Raw genomic sequence first — 25145 nt, 5'->3', positions numbered from 1 at the left:
CAGTCAGAAAACACAGCAGAACAACAAATTATCTTTCATTTTTTATTACTGAGGAAAACTAGGGCTTCCTTAACAAAGAAAATGACGATCAAAGAATACAAAGAAAATACAGCACAATGGAACCGAAATTTTCGACCACCTGAAGAATTTGGCCCACTGGAAATTTTGGCCCTGGAAATAACTCAGCCTCCACCTGCAAATTCGACCTCCTTCTCCTCAGCCTATACGGCCCCTTGCGCCTTCTCCTCAGCCTATACGGCCCCATGCGCACTAGAGACATTCATCCTCCTTTCCTTGCACAAACCTGGCTGGAAAAACTCAACCCCTCACAGATTTTGCCCTCTCCAAGTCTCGACCTCCTCTCCACAAACTCGGCCTCCTCTTTCTTCTCCTGAAATCACCTCACTGCACACTTCTTCTCTTCAATCTCTAGAGAAAATCTCTCTCCCACACATTCCATATGTCTTCACATCTCCCTTAGGCTTCTCTTATAATTTTAATTAAGCCAAATCCCTAACCCTCAATGTCCAAAATGATGGATGGATAGGATGAAATGCTAACCCACTTAGATCAAGCGATAGAGATTAAATCTAATTCACTAAAATGAATTAAATTAATTTTTCAATAAAACCTTGGTTGAATAGCCAACATTAATTAAAGATTGATCAATTAATTAATGTGTTTTTCCTGAGTTAAACTTACGAAAGAAATCATAAAAGTCACTTGCTCAATATAAGCAAGTACCTAAAGAGGCTTTTGGACATCTTCTGCATGATTAACACCTAGCCTATGCAGAAGCACCTGTCCGAACTATCAACATCAACACTGTATGGGATGAATCATCTCCTTTCTTTAGGAGTGGTCTACCTGACAGGATATCAAACAGTGGAATTCCAGATGCTTGGCTTTAACTCCGCACCCCATCATTGGGTTTAAACCTTTATACAATATTCATAACTAGTTTATACCAATCTAACTATTATTCCCAGCTGTTAACCAACTGTGATTTGTTACCAACTACCATCTTATTCTTAGTACTTTTTTTCTAACAATCTAACTAATATTCTTAGCTGCTAACCAACTACGGTTGGTTACTAAATACCATCTTATTCTTAGTACTTATATTCAAAAGTATAAATTTTCTGATACAAAAGTTCACTGACAATATAATCAATTTAATCCTGATGTTAGGCTGGTGGGTTGGGACTCAAGGTTGGTAAGCTACCGAGCCAATTAGCAGCTGGACTCACATCATGATGGACAACTTGACCGGAGGAGGCTCAATACAATTTTTCATGCCAAAGTTCTTCCATCGACTTATCTAGAACCTCCTACGTGAGCTTCCCATCCCATCCTTCTATTCCCTGATATGATTCCTCAGCCACAATATTCATGGATACAATTGGTCTCTTTCCCCTCTTCAAACCCTAAAAAGATAGGAATATTCACTACCTTGTCCAGGCATTCTGAACCAGCAGAGTTCCAATGAATTGACCGCTGCCCTTGTGCCTAGGCCCTATCATGATGAACAAAGCATTAAGGCAAAAACTTGTTATAAAAAGTTGCTCCTTATCAATTGATTTCAGGGGCATGTTGGTGACATGCAAGATAAAGTTTGAATGCTTTTTGCAGAAGTACATGGCACTAATTGAGTTGATTGTATTTTTAAAGAAGCATATAAAGGATCAGTTGGGGATCATGTCTCTTCCAAGCACTACAAGTAGGAGGCTCCCTTTGGAAGAACTATGGTGGTAAGTGTTGTTAGTGAATGTGAATAAATGGTTGAAAAACTGCAATGTTGTCAATAGTTTAGTACACAGTTGGAAAAGACATTTTTTCCACTTTATCCAGTTTTCCCTAAACCTTCTTTGAAAAATGGGAATTATAAGTTATAACTTAATAGCCATTTCAGCCTCCTGCCTCTGTATCTAGATTCATCCTGGTTGAAATGGACACTGTAAAATATCAGGTGAAAGCCTGGGAAACATTATAATTTAAGGACAACAGTTAAATTCTTACATTTAGTTAAATTCTTCTTCTGTGGATGTCCCATCACAGCTTACAGGAGACATCTCTACTGCAGCTTGGAGAAGCCGACAGCCTCTTGCTTCTCAACGGTTTCTCATGCTTTTCAAATTCCAGCAAGTACACTTTTTTTGTCTCAGCCCACCAGGGTCTTCTTATGCATATTTGAGATCTCATTGTTAATCTCCCCTCATCACTATTGTTGACCATGTGTACATTGTTTTTACCCTCCTCAATCCACACCCTAGCACATACCCTTCGACATCAAGTTTGTTGATGACTATGCCTTTCACAATTAGTCCTAGACATTTCCCAATTCTCTCCCCTTAGTATGATCAAAGCCAAATATGACCTGCTATCTCAGGTTCTTTGAAAGGTCACTCTTAATTTTTATCCTCACGCCACTCGCCAACCCACTCATTCCCCACCCCCTATTCTCTATATCATGAACCATTGATATGATGAACAGTTCAAACATATGTATAAGCATGTCAATTTTTCCTTTACTGATGATTGTCCCTCCATCCCCTTGCTTAGAAGAGACTATAGACGCCTTCGTCGTTAAAAAATGTAGCTTTATTCCTATGAAAAAATGTGAGTTACTTTCAGCCCTCCCATGGATCCTAATACTTTTCGTCATACCCTCCTTCACAAGAAGTCCACCTTGTAGTGTCCCACCTTCTAAGCCACCATCTAGCATCAATTGTTCAATGACTAAGATTCACTACCGGTTAGCGGTGTGTTGATCTCCAAGTTTGCCCCCTTGCAAATTTGGAGGGTCAAGGGCTAGCACATTTCATCAGCCTAGCATTTGGAGGCATTTTCAAAGATGGCATTACTTGAGCCAAGGGTGGTACCCATGGAGGTAAAGTGTAGGATTGGTTCAGCGATGCAATCCTAACTCAGACACAGATATTGCACAGGTTTTCATCAGCCTAAAGAGAGTTACTATTTTTGGCAGCACTCCTATGTTTAGGAGACATAGTTCAAAGGCCTGGCAAGCCAATTGAGGATGGTCTGTTTGAAGTCTTTATGAGCTCCTAAACCCAATGGGTTTCTCCCAGATGACATGCATGACACTTTCTATTTTTAGCAAGTCTGGTTCAAAGACTCGCATGTCAAAGAAGATGGTATATTTGAGATCCTTGCAAGCTGCCTATTCCAATGCGCTACTTTCAAGCAAAGTGCGAGACAGTGCTATTTTTAGTGCGGGTTGGATGTTAAATTTGATCACATATTCAACTCCTTGCTGAAAATCAAGTCCAATGAGTATAGTTTCATGGACATGCAAGAACTTTCTTTTTTTAGCATTGCCTAATTTTAGGCATGCTATATTTGGTAGGGTACCCCTAGTTGTTCCAAACATTTTCCTCTTTTCCTATTTTTGAAGGGGACTACTATTTTTAGCATCTTTCTTCATAGCAGTCTACTTATAGCATGGTAACATGTGGTAGTCTCCTCTTATGACATGCACCAACTTTTGGTTGTGACAAGTGGCAGAATCTAGACACACAGATGCGTCAATACTAGTAGTGATGTGGCAAGTGCATGAGTCAACTAGGGGAAATCCTGATTCATCAGAGCACATTCATCAGTCAACTGGAGTCCACTAGGGACGCATGCATATATGTATGAGTGAGTTAGTACCCTCTAAGAATTAATTGGGTCGCATGCATGCATGGAGGAATTAATGAGGCATTTTCTTTTAGTTAACTAAGAGCATGCACTCTCTCGTTACTTCACATCTGTTTAACTTGGATTATCCCCACTCACCCATGCGCAGGGTTTCCCTCTATCCACTTCATCTTTAGTTCATTCCACCTCATCCTCACTTTAGTTTCTTGCCACTTAACCAAGAGAGATTCCCATTTTGACTAGAGCGCATTAACAAACTCCTTTAGCTTTCTCCTTTAGCTTGACTCCACAAACTACACTCAAGGATACTTCATCTCATGAAACATAGAGCTTCTCCAATCAAAATCAAGTGCTTAGCTACTTCACTCTACTCTTTCTCAGATCAAGATAGTTCACATTCACTTGGACTAAGGAGTACCTTCACTTGATTGAAGTTGGATGGCGATGTGCATATGGATGGTTTACATGGCTAATTCAACCTCCCTTTCTCACTAATTTGCATGGGAGGAAGTCAATAAAAGGAATGGTTCGCTGTTGCCTCAAGCAGGATCTTCTTCAGTAGCAGCTCTCTCTCTCTCTCTCTACCTCTCTCTCTCTCATTTCTACATTCTTGTGCAAGAAACATCATTGTATTGGTTGTGTATGTCTATTTGGCGCAATCAACCTCTTGGTATATGCGAAATAAAGAATTGTTGTGCCTTTAATTGGCTTTCAAAGCTTCTTGGTGCTTTGATGCTTTCTATTGCAGTGATTTAAAGTTTTTGGGCCTTAACCTTTATCTTGGTAACAAATCTGCCATGTAAAGTTCTTTTCTTCTAGTTCTTAATTTTATTTCACCATTTAAAGCTAATGTTGAAGGGAATTTCACCACTATTTACAAAACATTTTTTATAACCCCATTGGCAACTTGGTAGCATGCCAAATAAGCTTTTTGTGTGTTATTTTTGTGCTTATTTTGCAGATCTACAAGGAAAGCAACGCACGAATGTCTTGGAACACCCCTCTGAGGTTAGCAAGCACAAACCCAAATGGAGATAAGATCAGATAAGATAATTATAATGATGTCCAACAAATGACCATAAAAGTAGATCACTGGGATTGAAGGGTACAAAACGGTGTGAATACAATGTGGGAGTGCAAACGCAACTCCTAGAAATGTTGAAAATAATATAAAGAAAAAAACCTACATAAGTATAACATTATTACAAAGGTACGTGTTGGAATTTCTAAGTCCGGCACGTTAGAAACCCTTCATGCACTTTACTGATTTATTCCTACCTACTTGTTCTGTTAATTAACAAGTTATTTACCATGTAAATACTGGAAATAAATACAAGTACATGCTCAACACATTACAGATCATCAACTGAAGGAAACAGAAACAAGCACACAAGTGACATCGTTGTTTTTAGACTAATGTCCCCGGAAAAACCCAATGCGGGAAAACCGGTGCAGCTATCTAAGGGTTTGATTTATTAACCAGTTTCAGAATACAATCTGGGTGCCAAATCCGACTCGCCCAACTGAGAAAAATCTCAGCAATAGTACCTCTCTACTTGGAAGCAGATACTCCGGCTGAAACCCCGGATAAACACTCTGGCAGCTCCACAGCTCCAATCTGCCCCACGAAACCCCAGCGTCAGCCTCTCTCTGGCCTAGCATTAGCCCAGCGTCACTCTAGCTTGGCCTGCGTCAACCTCTAGAGGCATTGTGTCAGCCCTTTGGCCCTCTACGTCACCACGCTGGCCCTCTGAGGCACTGCGCAGATCCTGGCAGCCTTTGTGTGAACCCTTCGCTGCTTTTGCGTCCCTCTCTCCGGCTACTACTCTGATCCTCCCGGTGCTATCTCTGCTTCTCTGCTTCTGTATTCATTGCCCCTCAGCTGCAACTCTGATCACTCTCTCAACTTTCTCAGCAAACCCAACCCCAGAAACTCGAAATCTTGATCTCTTGGTGTGTTCTCCAAGTGACCCTCAAGCCTCCTCTTATACTTTTCTCGTTGACAAATCAACAGCCGAGCTTAAGTCCCTAGTTAATGGCTAAGATTAGATCTAGCTTGATCTGTGACTTTTGGACCATTCTAACACAACTTTATATTAATTCACATTAATATCTTATTTTCCCTAAGTTTAGACTTAGGGACACAATTAAAAATATTAATTATTTTAATATCTCCCAAACTTTTTAGAATCTGCCCAAACCCTTTCTAGGTATTGGAGATCTCATGTGCCTTAGCCTCTCCACCAATTTTCATGGCCAAAGCACATACGATGCTATCCCAAATCAACACTTCGTCTTAGCGAGGACTGTGCTCTAGCAATACTCCTCATTGAGTATCACCCTGATCATCCGACATCAGTCCCTGTGCTGATGCTAGGCCTACTGCCCATGATTTGTACTACTGCATCCTGTACTGCTACCCATGGCCTTGCCACTACCACTATTGCATCTGTACTGCAACTCCCTCCGCATCTGTGCTACTTCCCATGGCTCTGCCACTGCCATTACTGCATCTGCACTACAACCCCTCTCATCATGCTGCATCGTGTTGCCCATAGTACTACCACTACTAATTGTTGCACTACAACCCGATTACTGAGAAGTAACTAACTGATCTCCAAACTCTAACATCTTCGGCAGGCTAGAAACACTCCTGATGTTGAAGCCCCCTCTGTCACTAACAAGTGCTCTCTCTCTAACCTCTGCGCTGCTGCAACAACTCTGTGCATCTCGCACTGTTGCACACCTCTCTGTGCCATCCTGCACTAGTGCAACACTCTCGTGCCTCTCGCACTGTTGCAACCTGCTAGCCTTGCGTTGTCTTGGGAATCCTACATTGTAGCTCCCTCTGTCACTGCATCCGCATCCGTCTCCACTGACATTGTCAATACTGCTACTCCTCTTTAGGGCTCCCGTAGCAAGGGCTAATCCAAAAGGTTGGGTACCTCGAGGACCCTGCCCCTCATCGCCTGTAGTCCGCCTGACTACAGCTCAATGTCTCCCCACTTCCACTCAAGTGGTGTGTGTGCACTCATGGCACAGTCATCGTTTGTCTCCACTTCCTTCTTTGCCCTTGCTAGCGTTGCCTTGGTCTCGGAGGCCTCTCCCTTACTCTTCTTCCTTAGGCACTGGGTCGCATAATGACCCAGCTCCCCACAATGGAAGCATTTGACCTTGGAGAGGTCCTTCTTCTTCTGTTTCTCCTGCTTTCCCTCAGATGCTAGGGCAGCATCCTCCTCCTCCTTCTTGATTCTGATCCCTTGTCGCTGCTTCCTGCCTTGCTTAGCCTTCTGATCTCTTCTTGGCGAAGAGCAGCCCACATTTCCTCCCAATCTGGAAGGGTCGCCCTGCCCAGTATGCTCTGGACAAACACCTCCCAGTCTTCTGAGACTGCGTTCAGGGCTGTTCTCACCATCAATTCTGGATCTGGCGTTGCCCATATGGAAGTACGCTAATCCCTTCTCTCCTTCAATCGACCGAGGAAGGGGTCAATTTGTTCTCCCTTCTGCATCTGGTATGATTGCAGCTGATTTTCTAGTAACATCCTTCTCTGCACAGAAGTATGCTGGTACAATTTCTTTAGGGACTCCCACATCTCGTTTGTCGTTTCCTTTTCGGCAATATGTGGTACTACATGGTCCTTGACCCCGTCGAGGATGATGCTCTTGGCCCTCGCCATTGCCTCCTTATACTTGTCGTTATCAGTTGGGTCAACTGGGATAGCTATCGTCCTCAAGACGAAGTGCTTGACACGATTCCTGTCTAGAATGGATAGGATTCTGGCCTTCCAGACTACAAAGTTTGAGACTCCGTCCAATCTGTCCTGGTCTCTTACCCCGTTCAACGCCATCTCCCTGCTCCTCTACTTCCTTCCTGGAAGTTCTCGGTGTGACTCCCTCTGAGCCTCGATTTCCCTCTTGGAAACCCTTCTGCCAATGTCGAGATGCCCCCACTCCGATCCTTAGTGTCGCTGCACCACTGAACGAATTTCTTGGCTAGAAACCCTCGGCAGCAACTCCCTCCTCCTTAGTCTTGCCCTGTTAGGTATTGTTCTAACTACAATACCCCACCAGCTCCACTCTGCAACTTAGCCACAACCTCCTAAACCCCAGCAAACTAAAGGTTAGAGCTCCTAGGCTCTGCGCAATCCTGGCACCGACAATTCAGCTTCCTCAACCAATTGTGTCAGCCCTCCTGGCCTCTGTGTGGCTCTGCGTGAGACAGTCTTTGCCTCCCTCAGCCTCTGCGCTGCCTTTTCCTGGCTCAATCTTGATGATGCAGGCACTGCATCACCCCTTCCTTGCTGCTACTCTGCAAGGAACAGCGTCTGTCACTCGGGACAAATGTTTTCTGCTGCTGCTGCTCTGGTCGGTTGATGTCCTCAGTTCTCTTATGATCTGCAACCACCCTCTGATACCATGTTGGAATTTCTAAGTTTGACACGTTAGAAACCCTTCATGCACTTTACTGATTTATTCCTACCTACTTGTTTTATTAATTAACAAGTTATTTACCATGTAAATACTGGAAATAAATACAAGTACATGCTCAACACATTACAGATCATCAACTGAAGGAAATAGAAACAAGCACACAAGTGACATTGTTGTTTTTGGACTAATGTCCCCGGAAAAACCCAATGCCGGAGAAATCGGTGCAACTATCTAAGGGTTTGATTTATTAAGCAGTTTCAAATACAATCTGGGTGCCAAATCCAGCTCACCCAACAAAGCAAAATCTCGGAAGCAGTATCTCTCGACTCGGAAGCAGATATTCCGGCTGAAACCCCGGATAAACACTCCAGCAGCTCCACAGCTCCAATCTGCCCCACGAAACACCAACGTCAGCCTCTGGGGACTGCGTCAACCTCTCTTTAGCCCAGCGTTAGCCCAACGTCACTCTGGCTTGGCCTGCGTCAACCTCTGGAGGCACTGCATCAGCCCTCTGGCCCTCTGCGTCACCCACGCTGGCCCTCTGAGGCACTGCGCAGCTCCTGGCTGCCTTTGCGTGAGCCCTGGCTAGCTCTATGTGAACCCTTGGCTGCTTCTGCGTCCCTCTCTCCAACTACTGCGCTGATCCTCCCGATGCTATCTTTGCCTCTCTGCTTCTATATTCACTACCCCTCAATTGCAACTTTGATCACTCTCTCAACTTTCTCATCAAACTCAGCCCCAGAAAGTCGAAATCTTGATCTCTTGGTGTGTTGTCCAAGTGACCCTCAAGCCTCCTCTTATACTTTTCTCGTTGACAAATCAACGACCGAGATTAAGTCCCTAATCAACGGCTAACATTAGATCTAGCTTGATCCGTGACTTTTCGACCATTCTAACACAGTTTTATATTAATTCACATTAATATTTTATTTTCCCTAAGTTTAGACTTAGGGCTCCATTAAAAATATTAATTATTTTAATATCTCCCAAACTGTTTAGAATCTGCCCAAACCCTTTCTGGGTATTTGAGATCTCATGTGCCTTAGCCTCTCCACCAATTTTCGTGGCTAGAGCACATCCAATGCTACCCCAAATCAACAGTACGATGGTACAAAAAACTGACTGAGTTTGGACAACTCAAGAACCTATCAAGAGAGAGAGTGGGAGAGAGAAATCGAAAGATGAGGCCAATGATGTCAAGGATTCCTAAGTTTGATCGCTGAGGGCGAGGGGGACAAACAGTGCATTAGTTTGCTATCAAAGTCCTCTAGAACCAACAGGGGGTTCGACTATACAATCCTGTTGAGAATGTACGAGCAAGGGTTACGCCTAGCATCCAAGGTCAACCGAAGAAAACTTTGAATGGATCTCTCGATGAGAAGAATTTGTGAGTGTCTGTTAAAATTGGCAACTAGGACCAAATTCCACCTTGGGAAAACTCATATTATGGAGATGATTATTGCATTGGATTCCTCTTTTCGAGAGGTCCAAGATTGATATAAAGATCATCTCATTCGGACAAGTAGAAGTGTGATTTTGAATTTCTTCTCTCAAATGTACAAATTGTTCAGGTTGGCCTCAGATTAATGTAGGCTCAAGAAGCCCAATAGATGTGTCTCCTCACCCACAACAAAGTGTATAAATATAAGAGACCTCACACCTCATTTGGACATCATTCACTCACACATTCTTCTCTCTCTTCATTAGATTGGTTCGTACAGCTTGGGCATCTTCTCTCTCTCGCTCTCTCTCTCTCACACGTGCGGCTAGGAGAACTGATTTTCTGGGCCAAAACAAAACCGAAAATTTCACACTGTTGACCAGCGTTTTGGCCGAATTTGATTGCGTTTTTGGAGACAAAAATTCGCTTTCTTGAGGACGCATTGATTGGTACGAAAATCGAGAAGTTTGGGACTATTTGACCTGCGTTGACTGCAGGATTGTCTGACCACTGGGCTAACTGTTGTTTGACCGAGTTTGACCAAAGTTTGCAGGATTATTTTGGGTTGACTTTGACCTTTGCTGGAGACCGAATTGAACTGCCATTCACTGAGCTTCAAAGGAGGTGTTTTGCTATTGATTTGACCAAGGTTGACTTTCTGGTTAGGGCTGAAGTTTGACTGCAGAATTTGACAGGGCTAATTTGACTTTGTATTGGGCTAGTCTACTTGACTTTTGTACTCTCTCTTTCTACTGAACTATTGAAAAATAATAAGAAGACTTGATCAAAGGGTTTTCCCCACATTGGGGCTTTTCCCTGGCATCCGCTGTATCTGGTGTCCTCTTGTCTTGGCTTGTCTTCTGCATATGTTTTTATGTTCTATCTACATTTACTGTCAATGTGATTAATGGTTTATGTGATTGCTATTGGAAATAATTGGATATTGTTATTGGGCTGCTAAAGAACATTGAAGTAAATTGTGCTAAGCATGGAACATACCATTGTTATCTAAAATTAGCAGTGTCACTATTTGGCAAATTCTTATAAATGTTACACTAAAATTTCCACCACAAGTTCATCAAGTTTCTCACTTTTCTGGGGAGCGGAGATATGTGCTAACACAATGGAAGCACAAATTCAATCACTAACAGTGGTTGGACTCTAGCATAATTATCAAGTCGATGCACAATAAAGTTCTTCCAACTGACGACAAACTTGTTTTTATACAATTACAAGCTCAACATGAGGTTACAAAAATCCAAAAAACATCCTTTTATTAAGTATTACAAGGTTTTAATCGTCTAGCTGATTTGTTAGGCAATGAGGCAATCGAATTAAGACTAGAGTACCTTCAAGTTAATGGTCAACTAATCACTCAAGCCATACCTTAATCGAGCTTAATCAATGACAAGTACCATGGATTTACTATGCCTCATGTCTATCACATGCCAATCCAATTTCCAAGGAAAGACAATATACACAATGCATCATAAGCTTCATTCACGCATGCTTAAGCTATCGAGGATGTACGAATTTGAATGCAAAAATTTAATCATTCCAATTATGGTGGGATAAAGAAGCGTCAGCCCTGTGCGTCGTGGAAGGATTGTGGGAAGCTCTATTTGGTCAACCCCCGCCCAAAATTCGCTATAGTTTTTATATCAATGGTTGGTGTTTTTATCACTCTGCTTGTTTTCTGTATCTTAAGTTCAGTTGGTCTCCAGGAATCAATTGTTGTATCAGTAGATATTTTTTGCTTTAGTTGGTGTGAAATTGCTTTTGTTAATCAGGGAAAATGTTTATTGGATGCTAAATTCGTGAATCTTACTCTTTAGAACTCTGCTTCATTTATGTTCTGGTTGTTTAATTGTTGGTGTTGTTACCCTAAGCACTATTTCTATGAGTATTGGTGGTGTTTCTTGGAGTCCTATGTCGACTTTCCCCAAGAACTCTTAGGTTCAAGGTTGTGGGACTATCAAATAAAGATTGAAATTTCTTTAATGCCATCTAGTTTTGGTTAATATATCATGGACACCCTGTTGTTTTTCCACGGCGTTGGAGATTCTAGGTTAGGGTCTTAGAATTACTAACACTACCAACTCAAATGCCACAACAAACTACTTTGCACAAATGAATTAAAACAGCAATAAATCAACTAGTGCACAAAATAGACAACCTTTTACAATTTTCAACACCCAACTTTGTTATATTAAAAAACTGTAATACAACTATCTAGGGCTCCCGTACCAGGGATAATGGCCCTCATACATCCACTGATACAAGAATACAAACTAGGGCTTTTTCTCAAGAACTATGGCAACCAAACTTCCCTGAACAAGATACATTGATCGTCTAGTTGATGTAGAGCTCCTCATAGTTGCCTTGGTCATACCCTGAAGACACCTACTGGTCCTTCTGCTCCCAATCTGCAACACTACCTCTATCAATGGTCCTGCCCTTTAGGTCATTGAACACGGCTCACCAATCTGCCCTCTAGCTGCTCATTAGTCCATCAATGAATCCAACTCATAGGGTCTTCTTGCCCACTAGCAGCTCCTTAGTCCTTCAAGGTCACAACACTTTGGGACTTCTTCCCAATATTATCTTCCTGCGCTACTACAATTAACACAAACTTAGGGCAGGAGGGTTGCCATTTATCATTGTCAAACGTCCTTCATCAACAATGAACTTGGGCTAGTCAAATTGCTCCCTTTGACCTCCTCCTTTTGTCTTTGAAAGATCAGCCCTAAGCCTCCTTCAAATCTGCCTCTCCTAATAGTCCAAGTGTCCTTCCCTGTACTGCACTTAGGGCATCCTTGGGCACCTCCTTGCTGCCCTCCAACAAACTTGAGATTCCCAACAATAAAACCCAAGAAACTATTGTTCTAGGTCCTTCAGAACAACCCTCCAACCTAGCAAACTTTGCACCCTTGCAACCTTGGATCTGAGCACAAATACAAAGGTTTTCTACCCTCTGGTTAGGGCTTTTAGACTACCCTAACTTACACTACTATTCTCTCTAAACTCCCTCCAAATCACTGTGTTGGCACATCATCCAATGCGGCCTTCACTCAGCTATCAATCTGAGCCTTCGGCCCTCCAAAATAGGGACCTCAACCCCTCTTCAAATGCTACAGCAGAGCTCAGCTACCTATAATAGATCATACCTCTGCAGCTCACTAATTTAGAGAGAATTTGCACACAAATACGCCCATACTCCTTCAATACTTGGTTGCTTCTTCTCTTTACCTGTGAAAAACCCCTTTCTTCAGCTCTTGATCTGCTCAGCTATCTAAGGTATGCGAAGTCTTTCTAGAGAGAATATTTGCACTTGTTGGATGGCTAAATGATCCTCAACATGTCTTCTATTTATATGTTTTCTCTTAAGCTCAACGACTGTCCTTGAGGGCTTATTTTTACTCCAGTTGACCTGACTTTTCTTGTTGCGACCCAAACTAACACAAATAATTTTGTATCTCACAAATTACCAACCCTTTCTTGGTGTTCTTTGTGGGCCCTAACTCCATTAAGGGTCCTCTACAATCTCCAAGGGTTAGGTCATCAAAAATCCTCGTGGTTTCACACCCACAAGCTTGGGTGCAAAGCCAACATGCTTGGGTTCTTAGCCCACAAGTCCATTTGTGGTACCAATTCCTCCAAAAACTAGAACCCATGGCTTCCAGTACCTCCCAAGCTACCAATCTCAACACTTCCTCTTAGTGAAGGAGGTACTTCCTGTTGAAGTTTCTAAGTTTACTTAGTTAGAAACCCTCCATGCACTTTATCTAATTTATTCCTATCTACTTGTTATCTTCCTTGACAAGTTATTTACAATGTAAATAATGAAAATAAACACTAGTGCATGCTCAACATATTACAGATCAGCAACTAAAAGAAACAAGAACAAACACACCACACGACACCATTATTTTTTGGACTAATGTCCCCGGAAAAACCCAAGGTGGGAAAACCAATGCAGCTATCTGAGGGTTTTCTTATTTAGCAATATCATAGTACAATTTGGGTGCCGAAACTGGCCTACCCAATAGAGAATTTCCTTAGCAGTAATACCTCTCAATTTCTGACAAATCTACTAGTTGAAACCCCGAATAATCCTTCTGGCAGCTACTTAGCACCAATCTGCCCCAGAAACCCCAACGTCTGCCCAATTTGGACTGCGTCAGCCTCTCCTAGCCCAGCGCTGGCACTGCGTCAACCTATCTTGGCCTACGTCAGCCCCAGGAGGCCCTGCGTCAGCTCTCTGAGCCTCTGCGTCAACTACGCTGGCCCCTCTGGTGCTCTGCGCAGCACTTAGCTGCCTCTGCGTGGCCCTGCGTGAGCACTAGTTGCTCCTGCGTCTCTCTCTCTAGCTGCTCTGCTGCTATCTCGGCACTATCTCTGCCTCTCTGTCTCTCTGTACTCAATGCCCCTCAACTGCTCTCCCGATCACTGATTCTATCTCTCTTAGCAAACCCTGCTCTAGAGAATAGAATGACTGATCACTCTAGTGTATTCTCCAAGTGACCCTCAAGCCTCCTCTTATACTTTTCTTGTTGACATCTCAACGGCCGAGATTAAGTCCCTAATCAACGGCTAAGATTAGATCTGGCTTGATCCATGTCTTTTGGACCATTCTAACACAGATTCATATTAATACACATTAATATTTTATTTTCCCTAAGTTTAGACTTAGGGACTCCATTAAAAATATTAATTATTTTAATATCTCCTGATCTGTTTAGAATCTGCCCAAACCCTTTCTGGGTATTGGAGATCTCATGTGCCCCAACCTCTCCACCAAATTTTGTGGCTAGAGCACATCTGATGCTACCCCAAATCAACACTTCCAAGACTAGGAAGTAACTCATCATCACTGTCACTATTGGCGGCACTAGGCCAACTCCTAGCGCTCACCACTCTAGCAAACCCTGAATCATGAACTGCACCCTTCTCAAAAGTGTCACTGCCACTTAAAATTCCTACTGCTACTTCTTCTTAAATGCTTTCAAGCCATTCAACAATTCCTTCTTGCTTGTCGTAGAAGTACCCCTACTTCCCACTTACCACGCACTCTTCTCGGGCTATACATTCTCCCTATGAACCTGCAAACTCCCTCTAGAACTCGGCTCCCTCTTAACCTCCGGAACATGGACCTTCTTCTTTGGAATCCACACCTGCTCCTCTGGAACTTGCACCTAGTCTTGCTTCTTCTTCTCATGATCTATAGGCTTGCCCATCAGCCTATATAGACCATGCTCTCTAACTCCAATCACAACACCTGCAAAGCTAGAGTCTCTGGGCTTGAGTCTCGCCTTCACATCTTGGAAAATCACTTCATACCCCTTCTGCTTGATCACAGATTCAGATAAAATGTTGAACCTATGCTCTGGTACCCACAGTACATCCTGAACTCGCAATAGGTCACCTAACTCCATCCTGCATGGCACGACACCAAAACCTCTGATCTCCTTCTAACTCTTATCACCACTGTCATGTGTAACTTCGAGTCCCACTCAGTTAGAGTCTCAAATACATCATGTGGCACTGTCATATGCTTCGACGCGCCACTATCCACGTACCATGCAGTCTCATTGATGGCACCCTCAGAGAAATGAGAAATCAAAGCAAAATCCTCCCTCTCCAATCTCCTGGTGAGGTCATCCATCTCGATATAAATGGTGATATATGCAACCTCCTTCCCCTTCTTCTCTCCATCTCCCTGCTTCTTCCTCAGACACTTTGTCGAAAGCTGACCATACTTGCCACAGTGAAAACACTTCATCTTACTCAAGTCCTTCTTCTGCTTGCCCTTCATTCTTGCTGCAAGTGCCACGTCATCATCAAAGACCTTCTTCAGATGAAGATCCATGTCTCGCAACTCTTCCTGAATAAAGTCATCCCACATTCTATTCTCATCTGGCAACGATCCCTTTGATGGACGACTTCCATTCAAGAGTAAACCCCTTCAAAGCAATCCTCACCATCTTAAAATTTGTAATAGTTACCCTTATGGCAGCAAGCTCATCACGAACCTAAGACAATCTTGTCAGTTACGACCCTCTGTAATCTTGGTGGCCTTCAACTTATCCTGTAATACCAACTGTCGATTCTTGTTCTTATTCTAGAACAAATCCTAAAGAGCTTTCCACATCTCATGGGTAGTGTTCTCCCCAGACAGATGAGGTATCAAAGGATCTCTAACACCATCTAGGATGATTAACTTGGCCCTTGTATCCATCTCTTCATACACACCCATCTCCTTAGGGTTGGTCGGCTTCTTGATCTCTTTCTCGGCAAAATCCCAGATCTTGGTCACCATCAGAACCAACTTGATCCTTTCCTTCCAAGGACTATAGTTGGACAACCCTTCCATCTTGGACATTGTTCTGAGTCCTTCAACAACAATGTGACCAACTCCCTCTTAAGTTGTACTCTGTTGTGCACGACTTGATTCACTGACCCTTCAAATTACCTCTGATACCATGTTATTTTTTCACGGCACTAGAGAATCTAGGTTAGGGTCTAAGAATCACTAACACTACCAACTCAAATGCCACAACAAACTACTTTGCATAGCAGAATATAAACAACAGTAAATCAACTAGTGCACAAAATATACTAACTTTTTACAAATTTCAACAACCCAACTTTGTTATATTAGCAAACTGTAATACCATTATCTAGGGCTCCCGTACTTGGGATGATGGCCCTCATACATCCACTGATACAAGAATACAAACTAGGGCTTATTGTCAACAACTCTGACAACCAGCCTGCACTATACAAGATACACTGATCGTTTAACTGATGTAGAGCTCCTCACAGGTGCCCTAGTCGTACCGTAAACACACGTGTTGGTTCTTCTGCTCCAATATGCAGCACTGCCTCTATCAATGGCCTTGGTCCTTTAGGTCACTGAACACGGCTCACCAATCTGCCCTCTAACGGCTCATTAGTCCATCAATTAATCCAACTCATAGGGCCTTCTTGCCCACTAGCTACTCCTTAGTCCTTCAAGGTCACAACCCTTTGGGACATCTTACCCACTAGTTGATCATCAGCTCCTTAGGGACATCTTCCCGCTATTGTCTTCCTGCTCCAATGAACACAAACTTAGAGCAGGAGGGTTTCCCCCTATCACTGTCAAACGCCCTTCTTCAACAATGAACTTGGGTTAGTCAAACTACTCCCTTTGACCTCCTTTTGTCCTTCAAAGATAATCCTGAGCATCCTTCAAATCTGCCTCTCCTAACAGACCAAGTGTCCTTCCCTATACTCCACTTAGGGCCCCCTTGGGCACCTCCTTGTTGCCCTCCAACAACCTTGTGATTCCCAACCATAAAACACAAGAAATTGTTGTTCCAACTCCTCTAAAACAACCCTCCAACCTAGCAAACTTCCTCCACAAACTACTCACCCTTGCAAACTTGGATCTGAGCACAAATACAGAAGTAACCTTCCCTCTGGTTAGGGCTTTTGGAATGCCCTAACCCGCACTGATATTCTCCCTAAACTCCCTCCAAATCATTGTGTTGGCACTTCATCCAATGCGGCCTTCGCTAAACTATCAATCTGAGCCTTTGGCCCTCCAAATTAGGGCCCTCGACCCCTCTTCAAATGCTACGACAAAGCTCAACTACCTACAATAGATCATACCTCTGCGGCTCACTAATTCAGAGAGAATATGCACACAAATACGCCGAGAATCCTCCTTCAATACTCGGTTACTTCTCCTCTTTAAATGTGCCAATACAAAGGCTGAAAACTCGTCCTTTCTTCAGCTCCTGATCTGCTCGTCTATCTTGTTGGAAATAATACTGAGAGGGGGGCTGAATCAGTATTATCAAGTCAATTGTTTTTCTTTCACACCTAGATCATATACGTTAAAACCATACAGACTTATAATTTAATGATCATTAATCTGTGCATATAAATAGTGACCAGGAACAGTAAAACAGAGCAGAAGACAATCACACACAAGAACACAAGATATAAGGTGGAAACCCAATGTGGGTGAAAACCACCTGTTGCAATTCGTCTCTATCTTCTTTTAATTAGAAACTTCTTTTTACAATGTTTCTGTACTGGTGCAGACTTATACCAGTACGCAGGCTTCTACCTGCAGAAGGCTACAACCTTCTCTCGTTCTCCAGCCTCTCCTGGAAGGGAGCTACAACCCCCTTAGCTCTTGTACTAGTTCAGGTACTAGTACGTAGGTGCTGACCTACAGAAGGCTACAACCTTCTCTTTTCTTCCAGGGACCACGTTTCATAAATTTTCAGACTGGATCCATGAATATCAATCAAACATCAAATAGATCTGAAATCAACTCCCTTGTACAAAACTGAATCAATAACTTCTCAGAACACAGTACCAGTAATCAGACACCAATTCAGAACCCTGAACACAGCAGTAATAGACAAAAGCAGCTAAAACATATTTCAAGAGAAAAGTCTGCAACTTCACCAAAAGAAACCTGCGGATATCCGCAACTCTGCTGTGTGAAACCTGCGGATATCCGCAACTCTGCTGTGTGAAACCTGCGGATCTCCGCACCTTCTCCGTGCCCAGCATGCGGATCTCCGCACCTGCGCCCTCTCTGGCCTGCGAATCTCCGCACCTGCGCCCTCTCTGGCCTGCGGTTCTCCGCACCTGCGCTGTGTCGCCCCTGCGGTCCTGCGGGTATAGATAATTTATCTGACTTCAGTTATACCCCAGATTATCAGATTTACAGATCTGATCGTGCGCCAAAGAGATCTCGACCCAACAGTAGATCTGTCTTGTAATGCTCAGGTTTCTTCTTGATTCAGGTCTAGCTCACCAACCGATCACAAATGTTTCAGATCTTGCTCATCTCCAGATATTCACACACACTTGTTACGCCAGCCAAATGATCTCCTTTCCTTTTTATAATCTAGGCCTTACTCAAACCATGGACCAAAACCATAGAGATCCAATACTAGGGACCCAATACCAGGGATCAACACTTTAGATGAAAAACCAAGGACCAAAACCATAGGTTCAAAAACTGTCGGACTAAATACCATGGACCAACCATAAGATTTCCCACGTGCGCGCGTTTTTCTCTGCATGAAAGTGTGTGTACTTTAGGTCCGCACTTTTTGTTCGGAACACCTGCGACCATGTCCGCACCTTGTGAACGGCGAACCTGCGGACCCTGCCGAAGTCCGCATCTTTATGAACAGGAAACTGCGGATATCTCATTTTCTTCAATTTTGAACCTGTGATCTGCTATTTGCGAGAGTTGCCATCAAGGACAACACTGATGTCATCGAGCCTGTGCCAGTCCTGTGTCATAATGCCAACATATCTGAGGTATGTGAAGTCCCTCTTGAGAGAAGATTTGCACTTGTTGGATTAGGAAATGAACCTCAGTATGTCTTCTCTTTATATGTTTTCCCTTGGGCTCAACAAATGTCCTTGAGGGCTTATTTTTACTCCAGTTGACCTGACTTTTCTTGTTGCAACCCAAACTAACACAAATAATTTTGTATCTCGCAAATTACCAACCCTTTCTTGGGTTTTGATCCCACATGCCAAGTCCATTTGTGAAGTCAAATCCTCCAAAAACCTAAACCCTAGGGCTTGGAGTACCTCCCAAGCTACCAATCTCAACACTTCCTCTTAGAGAGGGAGGTACTTCCAAGACTAGGAAGTAACGTGTCATCACTGTCACTATTGGTGACACTAGCCCAACTCCTAGCACTCACCACTCTAACAAACCCTGAAGCATGAACTGCACCCTCCTTGGAAGTGTCACTACCACTGAAAGCTTCTTGCTTCTTCTTCTCCTGAAATGCTTTCAAGCCATTCCACAATTCCTTCTTGTTAGTTGTAGAAGTACCCCTGTTTCCCAATGACCACACACTCTTCTTGGGCTGCACATTCTCCCTCTGAACCTGCAAACTCCCTCTAGAACTCGGCTCCCTCTTAACCTCTGGAACCTGGACCTTCTTCTCTGGAACCCACACCTGCTCCTCCGGAACCTACACCTGGTCCTGCTTCTTCTTCTCATGGTCTATAGGCTTTCCCGTCAGCTTATATAGACCATGCTCTCTAACTCCAATCACAACACCTGCAGAGCTAGAGCCTTTGGGCCTGAGTCTCACCTTCCCATCTTGGAAAATAACCTCAAACCCCTTTTGCTCGATCACTGAGACAGACAAAATGTTGACCCTAAGCTCTGGGTACCCACAGTACATCCTGAACTCGCATTAGTTGTCCTGACTCCATCCTGAAAGGCACAACACCAAAACCTCTAATCTGCTCCTTACTCTTGTCACCCACCGTCATGTGTAACTTCGAGTCCCACTCAGCTAGAGTCTCAAATACATACTGTGACCCTGTCATATGCTTCAACGCACCATTGTCCACGTACCATGCAATCTCATCGATGGCCCCCTCAGACAAATGAGAGATCAAAGCAAAATCCTCACTTTCCTGCAACCTCCTTCTCCTTCTTCTTCTCTCCATCTCCCTACTTCTTCCTCAGACACTTCATCGGAAAATGACCATACTCGCCACAGTGAAAACACTTTATCTTACTCAAGTCCTTCTGCTTGCCCCTCATTCTTGATGCATGTGCTACATCATCATCAGAGGGCTTCTTCTTCATATGAAGATCCCAACTCACAACTCTTCTTGAATAAAGTCATCCCACATCCTATTCCAGTCCAGCAGCTTCTCTCTAGCAACAATCCCTTTGATGAACGGCTTCCATTCTGGAGTAAACCCTTTCAAAGCAATCCTCACCATCTCAGAATCTGTAATAGTTACCCCGATGGCGGCAAGCTCATCACAAACCTGAGACAATCTTCTCAAATACAAAGTCACCCCTTTACCCTCTATCATCTTGGTGGCCTTCAACTTATCCTCTAATACAAACTATCAATTCTCATTCTTATTCTAGAACAAATCCTGAAGAGCTTTCCACATCTCATGGCAGTGTTCTTCCCAGACAAATGAGGTATCAAAGGATCTTTGACACCATCCAGGATGATTAACTTGGCCCTCATATCCATCTCTTATCCATCTCTTCATACACTTCCAGCTCCTTAGGGTCGGTCGGCTTCTTGATCTCTTTCTCGGCAAAGTCCCAGATCATGTTCACCATCAAAACCAACTTGATCCTTTCCTTCCAAGGACTATAGTTGGACAACCCTTCCAACTTGTCCTCAAATCACAAACCACTGACATCTTCGACATTGTTGTGATTCCTTCAACAACAATGTGACCAACTCCCTCTTAAGTTGTACTTTGTTGTGCACTCTCTGATTCACTAGCCCTTCAAAGTACCTTTGATACCAAAAAAAAAATTCCACAACACTAGAGAAGTTAGGTTGGGGTCTTATAATCACTATCACTACCAACTCAAATGCCACAACAAACTACTTTGCACAATGGAATATAAACAGCAATAAATCAACTATTGCACAAAATAGACAACTTTTTACAATTTTCAACAACCCAACTTTGTTATATTAACAAATTGTAATACAACTGTCTAGGGCTCTTGTACTAGCGATAATGGCCCTTATACATCCACTGATACAAGAATACAAACTAGGGCTTCTTGTCAACAACTATGACAACCAGCCTGCCTTGAACAAGATACACTATCCGTCTAGCTAATGTAGAGCTCCTCATAGCTGCCTTGGTCGTACCCTGAATACACATGTTGGTCCTTCTACTCCCAACCTGCAGCATTGTCTCTATCAATGATCTTGGTCCTTTAGGTCATTGAACACAGCTCACCAATCTGCCCTCTAGCTGCTCATTAGTCCATCAATGAATCCAACTCATAGGACCTTCTTGCTCACTAGTTGCTCCTTAGTCCTTCAATGTCACAACCCTTCAGGACTTCTTGCCCACTAGTTGCTCCTCAGCTCCTTAGGGACTTCTTCCCACTATTGTCTTCCTGTGTTGCTCCAATGAACACAAATTTAGGGCAGGAGGGTTTCCCCCAATCACTGTCAAACATCCTTCTTCAACAATGAACTTGGGCTAGTCAAACTCCTCCCTTTGACGTCCTTTTGTCCTTCAAAGATCAGCCCTAAGCATCCTTCATATTTGCCTCTCCTAACAGTCCAAGTGTCCTTCCCTGTACTGCAATTAGGGCCTCCTTGGGCACCTCTTTGTTGCCCTCCAACAACCTTGAGATTCCCAACAATAAAACACAAGAACTTGTTGTTCCATCTCCTCTAGGACAGCCCTCCATCCTAGCAAACTTCCGCCACAAGCTTTGCACCCTTGCAACCTTGGATCTGAGCACAAATACAGAGGTGATTTGCCTTCTGGTTAGGGCTTCTAGACTACCCTAACTCAGGCTGATATTCTCCCTAAACTCCGTCCAAATCATTGTGTTGGCAATTCAACCAATGCGGCCTTCACTCAGCTGTCAATCTAAGCCTTCGGCCCTCCAAAATAGGGACCTCAGCCCCTCTTCAAATGCTACAGCAAGGCGCAGCTACCTGCAATAGATCAAACCTCTACAGCTCACTAATTCAAAGAGAATTTGCACACAAATATGCTCAGACTCCTCTTCCAATACTCGGCTCCTCCTCTTTACCTGTGCCAAACCAAACCAATACATAGACAGAAAACTCGTCCTTTCTTCAACTCTTGATCTGCTCGACTATCTAAGGTATGTGAAGTCTTTCTTGAGAGAATATTTGCACTTGTTGGATGTGGAAATGATCCTCAACATGTGTTCTATTTATATGTTTTCTCTTGGGCTCAACCACTGTCCTTGAGGGCTTATTTTTACTCCAGCCGACCTGACTTTTCTTTCTGCAACTCAAACTAACACAAATAATTTTATATCTTACAAATTACCAAACTTTTCTTGGTGTCCTTTCTGGGCCCTGACTCCATTAAGGGTCCTCTACAATCTCCAAGGGTTAGGTCATCATCAAAACTCCTTATGGTTTCGCACCCACAAGCTTGGGTGCAAAACCCACATGCTTGAGTTCTTAGCCCACAAGTCCATTTGTGGTGCCAATTCCTCCAAAACCCCAAACCCTAAGGCTTGGAGTACCTCCCAAGCTACCAATCTCAACACCACCATGATTTGCAATAACTCAAGAGGATGTCATGACAGGCCAAGAAATTATCAAGGAAACAAAACATCCATTTTCTCTCACTTCTAAAACTCAACTATGGATAGTAGTGTATCTCTCAAAGTGTGGTTATTATGAGTAATATGGTTTAGGTAAAGCATCAATTTGTCATTCTTTGTTATGTATAAATTATTGTAAATTATTGTACTAACTTAATTAATTTCATTTTTAGATTAAGGGGCACGATCAAAGATCATGCCCCCTCATGTAATGGCTCCTAGGTTGTATTTAAGCCAGGGCCTCACAAATTTGTAAAACATCATTCAAATCATTAATAAAATATATAAGTATTTATGTCAATGTATTAGTTGTTCGCTCCATCTGGTATCAGAGCCAAGATCCTCAGTGATTTTGTCCCTGCACAAGCCATCATAAGTATGTTCGTTGATCAATTATGTATGTCGTCTGTCTCTCCTACGTTGGCCAGTTCCACCACTCTGCCCTTCACGACTGTCATACACCCACAACCTCGCACCATGCCCCAATCTCGTTGACTGTTTCACTATCCGCTCTATTTGCTTCCCGTTTTGTTCAACCACCATCCAACAGTCGTTATTCCGACTGCCTGTCAATCTCGACAGTCGACACTCCATGCTCAGGTCCACCATCCATCGTTTTTATTAACTCCATCATTCGCCATTTCTTTTTGTTGACCCCTGAACCGTCGCAACACTCACATTTCTCCCGTGCTTTTTTTAAGACAAACAGTTACATTGTTATATATAGTTATAACTATATAATTGTATTATATAATTATAAAGTTATATAATATAGTTATATAATTTTATTATTTAACCCAAAAAAAAAGTTTTATTAAAAAAATAGGGTCAAGCTAAGGAAGAAGGTTAAGTTGGATAAATATACACCACCACATACTCGATCAATTTATGCATTTATGACGATGGTTGATTTTAGTAAAAATTTGATAGATCTTGAGAATAAGATTACCGGAAATTCTAATGTAATCAAGGAGATCCAAGATACAACGAAGAGAATAGAGAACCAGCTCGAGTAGAATCATAACGAATTTAAAAATGATCATGCAATCCTTTCAAATAAGGTGGATCGAAATCATAATGCAGCATCAATAGCTCATGATCAAGCAATGGCAACGTTGACCTATATTTGTGGCAAGTTGAAAATTACACTAGATCAAATACCCCAGAGTAACGAAGCTATTCAACATCCAAATTCTTCGGATACATCAAACTCATCAGTCTCAGATCAGGTCCCTGAGTCTCCAAAAGCATCGTCCATGATCAATCAACAAAATAGTAACACGAATTTTCAAAATATGCAGCTCTGGAATCAATACTCAAATATGCAGTTCTCGAATAATTACCCCTTCGTCACCCCACCAATTGCTACATATCCGTGAGGAGAAAAATTTGAGCTCTCCAAATTTGATAGTAATGAGAAATACAGTGTTGCATGGTTCAATAAAGTAGAAGAATATTTCGAGATTTATGGTATTGACAATGATGATGAAAAGATCAGGTATGCATCCATGCAAATGTAAGGCGAAGCATAAAACTGGTATATGTGGTGGAAGAAAATGACACTTGCTATCAGTTGGAAGAAATTCAACAATGCATTCTTTAAGAGGTTCCAAGGTGTCAAGGAAGAAGAGTTCTTCTCAGCATTCACCAGACTGCAACAAAAAGGAGATGTGGACGAATACACTAGAGAATGGGAAACTCTAGCTACACGAGTACCTGGATTATCAGAGACTCGTCTCATTCAATCATACATCACGGGGCTTAAACCACATCTCCAGCTGAGCTTAAGCTTCATGACATAACTTCTATAAAAAAAAGCAAGACAAAAAGCAAAAGCTGCAAAAAAGAAGCTCGAAAAGATACAATGGCCAAAAGTTGAAAGAGTATAATCAAGATGAACATTTTCCCAAATTGCTAACACAGATAATACGAAATGTGTTCCACCACATCTACGTTTCGGAGAAAAAACTAATTTGGAAATGCAAAGAATGAAAGAAGATAAGTGCAAACGTTGTGGCGAAAAATGGGGTTCTAAACATAAATGCGCTAAGGGAAAAGAGACCAAGAACTTGTATACATGTAAAGCAACCAATGATTCAGATAGTGAAGAATCAGAAGTAGAAGAAGTTGAAGATTCTCCACAATTTTCTCTAGAATTAGATAATGAGAATATTCCGCAAGTGTCATTATCAGCCATGACAGGTATATCTCAACCCTAGACATTAAAGTTAAAAGGACATCAAAAAGATCAATGTAATGGTTCTAATTGATACCAACAGCACCCACAACTTTTTGGACTCAAATATGGCAAAAAGGCTCAACATTTTCGCATATCCCATGCCCAACATGAAAGTGATGGTAGTTGACGGAAAGAAAATTGAAAAAGTAGGGAAATGCCATAAAGTCAAATTACATATTCAGAACTATAATCTAGAATCTTCGTTCTACATTGTACCATTAGGAGGAGTGGATG

At 42.6% G+C, this 25145-nt stretch overlaps 1 protein-coding gene across 5 annotated transcripts in view; it reads right to left on the bottom strand.

The window, feature by feature from the left end:
- The window catches only part of LOC149149211 (valine--tRNA ligase, mitochondrial 1-like), a 277751-nt gene that overhangs the window by 174823 nt on the left and 77783 nt on the right, over positions 1-25145 (bottom strand). The gene's annotated exons all lie outside the window — the stretch shown is intronic.

The sequence above is a fragment of the Pinus tabuliformis genome, chromosome 9 (assembly GCF_031772625.1).
Source record: "Pinus tabuliformis cultivar Carrire ecotype Pingquan chromosome 9, CPIR1, whole genome shotgun sequence".
Lineage (NCBI taxonomy): Eukaryota > Viridiplantae > Streptophyta > Pinopsida > Pinales > Pinaceae > Pinus > Pinus tabuliformis.
The sequence above is the reverse complement of the archived record's forward strand: the minus strand, read 5'-3'. Positions and strand labels throughout refer to the sequence as shown.